The sequence below is a fragment of the Elaeis guineensis genome, chromosome 3 (genome assembly GCF_000442705.2).
Source record: "Elaeis guineensis isolate ETL-2024a chromosome 3, EG11, whole genome shotgun sequence".
NCBI classification, from domain to species: Eukaryota; Viridiplantae; Streptophyta; class Magnoliopsida; order Arecales; family Arecaceae; genus Elaeis; species Elaeis guineensis.
The window spans coordinates 2261326-2267366 of NC_025995.2; the positions used below are offsets into that span (position 1 = coordinate 2261326).

The 6041-nt window shown below is 39.3% G+C and overlaps 1 pseudogene; it reads left to right on the forward strand.

The window, feature by feature from the left end:
• Window positions 1-3042: 3042 nt before the first annotated feature.
• LOC140856023 (glucan endo-1,3-beta-glucosidase 12-like) lies at window positions 3043-5438 on the forward strand (annotated as a pseudogene).
• Window positions 5439-6041: the final 603 nt, after the last annotated feature.

Genomic DNA, 6041 nt, shown 5'->3' on the forward strand with positions numbered 1-6041 from the left:
ATTATTAAATAATTTTTATTAATTTATAATTCATATATAATTTACAAGGAGCATAATTACCTACAGACAGATAATTGGCTTTAGGACATATTTTCCAACAAATATCATTGAAACTCCTTTCAATAGATTAGAACTTTTCCAACTCTGCCCATCAAGGATCATCGATCATCAAGATGATGTCTGTAAGTCTCATAATCTACTAGTGACATCTAGCAGTATGTAGTGACAATCCAGCAAAATGAAAGAGATGAACTTTTAGGTGCAGTTACCGTATGATATAATTTTTCTATCATAAGTCCCGACTAGACGGAGATCAAGAAAAACTCGTCAAACCTTATCATCAGTCATATGTCAGATTTATTTGACTTGAGTTCATCCTGTGATTTTTCAAAGAAACTTCTTTCTACTAATCATGCTATCTTGGCCAAAGATTTCTCAACTTATGTCTCATAAATCGTATAGGACTACTTCTTATCTATCAAGATCAATAGATTTCATCTAGATGCAATCTACTCCTACAGTGAATCTATTGCAGCCAACATGCACCACAAGGACCTAAATAGCTAGGGATCAAGTGTATGTACAGTCAAACTATAGCAACCTCACCGTGAATAGTCGAAGCACCGCAGGTCAAGGACCAATCACACCATTGCAGCATTAAGCAAGTCACTGACGAGTGAGTAGACATTCAATGACTTCTTGTGTAGTCACACTCAATACCGTTGTTCTCCAACAATCATCTGCACTCTTGTCCAGTGTCTCTACACTGTAGACTTCAGACTCGTCTATCCAGAAGGAAGTAATCCGTGCACTAATCTCATCAGATCATCCACTGTCCTCGTGATGATCTATCAATCGGGAGTAATTTAAAAATTAACTATCAATGATATATGTCTCAAATTCTCAACTCTTGAGAATATGTGTCATCATCTGTTAATCTTTTGGATGATTTATAGACACTAAAATACTAGCATGAATGAAAAAATAATTCATTATTATTAATTTAATAAGTCAAAATTACAAACTATGCCCTTAGAGTGTTTATAAGTGTCAGCCAACTTGACTTCTAGGATATACATCTAACAGCATATGTATGAATAGATAACAGAAATTCTCGAGAAGTTACTGCAACTTGGAGAAGAACACCAACTTCAAAAAATAGCGTTAAAAAATAAGGTCCAGCTAACAAATATATAATAAAATGTGAACTCTGCATGAAGGATTCCCAGAGCATTATCAATGTATGAGAATGAAGATTATAAAGAGTGACCTTGTTTAGAGGCAAAGATAATGCAGAGATAATTGGATCATTATTCCTTGAAAAACCTTCATATGAATATAAGATCTACAGTTCTGAACTGTGCCACGAGAAACGCTTCCCTGCATTAAAATTGAGCACCAACCAAAAGCTGAAAAGGGTTAAAAGGTTACATTGTTATATTTTGATCACAGTGTGATGAAGAGAAACTGTGATGTTTACCAAGTCCCGCCATTTAAATGCCACACAGACCACCTCAATTGACAAAACATATGCACCAAAAGTCCAAACATAAGTGTAGAGTGGCACAGCAAGAGAGCAATGGAGGGAGATGGATGATTTATGGCATGTGAGCTACAGAATCTGTAAAACAGCAAATAGATAATAAGAACATAAACAAGCTGGTTAGCTAAACGTCTGAGAGAATGAATTTTCTCTCAAGAGTTGAATACTTCTAAACACCATCTAATGGTTCAGCAATATGCATTCTATCATGTTGAATGATCTAAGCAAAGAAGTAAGGCAAAACATCCCCTGCAGAAAATGAATGGTTACCCAACAAAGCTCTCTTAGATAGCCAATCAGCCGCTTGAATTTGTTCAGTGGCGGATCTAGAAATTTTGCTTCATGAGATCAATATAATAAGAAAAACGAAGAAGCTACAAAGAGAAAAAGAAAGAAAAAAAATAAAAAATATTATTTTTAAAAATAATAAAATATATAAAAAAAGATAATATGTAATATCTTAAATATATATTTTTTATAATAAAATATTACAAAGAAGCACTATACTAAAATCTTAGATATTATTAAATATTAAAATTATAATAGCTAACTAAAAATTATTCTAATTATATATATTTGATATGAGTGAAAAAAGAGAAAACAGAAAAACTAAAAGAATGTTGTAAAAAAAGAAGCTAAAAAAGACATTCCTGATTTAGGTTGAGAAGACAGATAAGAAGAACATATAGTTATCTATTGCATGTGGATTGATTAGGGTATAAAAATAAATTGATATTGGGTTAAATATAAAAGGTAGACAGATGGGGACTATAGAATTGGGGTGGAGCACTAAAAGTCAAATAGAGAAGTAATGAATAAAAAAGAAAAAAAATGAGAGAGAAGAGGAGAGAGGTCAAAGTGGAATAAGGGAGGAAGAGAGAGAGGTGGGATATGTGTGTCATTCAAAAGAGAGAAATTACAGATCATAATTACTTTTTTTATCTTTTGATGTGATTTTTTTAGGATATAAAAAATAAATTGATGTGAGGTTTAAATATAAGAGGTGCACGGTTGGATTTAGGATGGGATATTAAAAGATAAATAAAAAAATAATTAATAAAAAAAGAAAGAAGGAGAGAGAAAGAGAGAGATAGGATATGTGAGTCATTGGAGAGAGAATGTAAGTTATAATTACTTTTTTGATATAATCTTTTTTATCTTTTATTTTTTTAAAATTTTATATGAGATATAAAGTCAATTCATAAAATTAGTGAAATAAATTTTGATTTTTTCTACTAATATAGATATATATCTAATGTTATGAGATCAATTTTATTTTTTTCATCGATCACTATGATTTTTTTTACTAGTATGCATACATGGGGCATTTTTTGTAGGGCCAATTGACCCCCACATTTTTTTCAAATGCATCCATCACTAATTTTGTTCTCAATAAGTATGAGAAAATTTGCAAGCGGAGAAACGATTAGTATTCGCTAGAACATCTTTAAAAGGAGGGAGATCCACAGTACTGTTTGAAGCGTCACGTCTTTGAGATGATGGCCAAGCCTTTCTTGGACATGGTGGCTGTAGGATCACCAGTCGTGCAGGGCCTTTCTTCTTCTTGTTCTCCTTCTTTTCTTCCAAAAAGCAGGGCCATTCTGTTATCAACTGTGGTAGGTTCTGCCTTTCTTGTAGGATTTGAGTCAATTATAAAACGTCATCATTATATCTACTTAGCAAAAATGCCTTGTCTTCCTTTAAACCTTCAGGAAAGGAGTGCAATTCGGAGTATTTTTAATGAACTGCCGGTGCCAGAATTGTCATTTTGACCCCAAATTAAGAAACAAGCTCCTCAATTTGGGGTTTCTTAAAAAAAATTCTTTTGAAACTTTTAAGTTATGAAAAAAAAAATTAAGGGCATGTTTAGTATTACCACCTTTTCACTTCGAGCGTTTAAAAACTAAAATATGAAAACATGACAAAAAAAAATTTTTGGATAGAGTGTTTTGTTTATATTTTATATTTTTTATATTTTTAAAAACTCATTATATTTCTATGAGAGTTATTAAAAATAAATTTTAATTTTAAAAAAAAGAAAAGCAAGCTTTGTTTTATTTTTTCTGCTAATGGTTGCCACTAGCGGCTTGTTACCTATATGTGTTGGATATATCTATCTACTTTCATGAGTTTATTGCTTCACTTCTCCAAATCTCTCTTTTTTTTTTTTTTCTTATATGCTATTATCATCATCATCACCATCACCACTATTGTTATTACTACTACGATCATCATCACTATATTATCATAATAATCGCTATCACCTCTATCATTATCATTGTTATCATCATTGGCACTATCATCGTTACCGTCACCATCATTATCACCGTATGTAAAAATTATATTTAAAATTTAAAAATAATCTACCATACTAAATAAATATTTATATTTTTAAAAATTTATAAATAAAAATATAGTTTCGATTCTTAAGTTAAAAAAATAAATTATAATTTTTTTTAAAATTTTATATTTATTAAAATTTCATCCATTTGTCCTAAAACCTACATTTATATCTTTGGAATATACCGGCATTCGTTTCAAAAATATAAATTGACCAAATTATCATCTATTATAAAATAGTTAAAAAAAATCTTGTCGTCGCCCACTCATCGTCATGGATAAAATTTTTATGATCAGATCGATCATAAAAAAAATTTTGATCGACTCGTCGTCACCTGCCATGTCAAATAAGGATGAATAAATTTAAAAATTATGTGATATTTATCAAAATTATTTAAATATTTTAAAATTTATTTATTTTTATTTTTATAATATTTTAATATATATGTAAGTGAGTACGATATGATTCGAAGACGTGATAGGTGACGGACGATTCGAACATAATTTTTTCTAGGATCAATCCGAAGTCATGTCCCATCTTCACCGCCCAGACCAAGCCCACGTCGAGCCCGCCCGCCGCCAAGAATGATGCCACCCTCGCCCCGCTCTACTGCCTCGACCTCCTCGACGCCTCCACCACCGCCTGTGCCCCACTCCTGCCCATCTCGGGCTCCACCACGGCCTCCCTCTCTTCTGCCAACTGGCCACCGTCGGGACCAAGCTCGTGGTTATCGGTGGGTGGGACCCGCGTGCCTGTGCCGCCTCCGACGAGGTGTTTGTCTCCGACTTCGTGTCGGCGACGTGGCGCCGTGAGGGCAGGGGCAGGGGTGGCGAACGCGGCCGCTTACAACGGCAAACAGGTGCGGCGCGTGCTATCGGGGAACGCCGTGGCAGCCGCAGGCGGACTTGGATGTCTACCTGTTCGCCCTCTTCAATGGCGACCAGAAGCCGAGGCCCACCTCAAAGAGAAACTACGGCCTCTTCTACCCAGACAAGGAGAAGGTGTACGACGTCGAGTTCATCACTTTAAGCGGCGGCGGCGGTGGTCTAAGGTGACAAGAGGATAGGGGGAGAGCGAAGGGACGAGGTGACGGCTCCTCGTCGCCATCGATGTCGATGGGGAGTGGGAGAGTATCGATGAGCTCAACGGCGGACCAGTGGTGCTTGGCGAATGGGATGGTCGAAAGAGAGAGGCTGCAGGCGGCGCTGGACTATGCGTGCAGGGAGGGAGGGGCGGACTGCAGGCCGATCCAATCCGGGGAAGATTGCTACGACCCCATGTTCGAGGCCCCACGCCTCATATTTCTTAGACTCCTACTTCCAGAGGAAACGCCGAGGGGTCGGCACCTGTGACTTCGGGGGCGCGGCCTACGTCGTCTCCCAGCCCATGAGTGAGCAATAGAGTCCCACCCTCCTTTGAGGGCGTGGCCTGCCTCCTCCAATGGCTTCTGCCTCGCCTTGATCACCCAAATGAAAGGTTTGTTCGAAGCGAGCAGGCCGACCCCCATCTCTCTCAGCTACGAGGATGAAAAGTTGCCCTCCGCCGTGTTCAGTCGCTGGCCAGCATCGAGAATGGGCTGAAGGGTGCAACTGGGTGGGAGGGGGCTGCCCTGCTTCGGAGAACTGGCAAAGCTCTGGCAAATGGCCTGGAGCTTGGCATCGACGGAGGTGTGGAGGGGGCCGCCGGCGGTGTGGGCAGTCTTGTGACGGAGATGGGGGAAATTGAACCTGGCAAAGTCACCGCGAAGCCGAAAGACGGCCTTGTCGTAGGCGAGGGCCACCTTCTTGGCGGTGTCGAATGTGCCGAGCCAGAGGCGGGTCCAGTTCTTGGGGAGATGGATCTCGGCGACCCACTTCCTTCAGTGGCGTTGCCGGACACTATGGTAGAGCTTGGTGGGCTGCGGTGGGGGAGGTGAGCCGGCATGCTTCATCGGCTGGGGCTGGAGGCCGAGGAAGCTCGGCGCGGCATGGCCCTGCGACACTTGCTGGGCCACTGGGAGACCTGCCGCTACTGGAATTGGATCCGGGACACCTGCAGGCACCCCTCCGCCTCCGTGCATGGCTGCACTACCTCCCAGCCACCCCTCCGACCAGAAGAACGAGAGGCTAACAGGAGGCAATGGCGAGGATGGAGATGGGGAATGTTGCGGTCATTCTC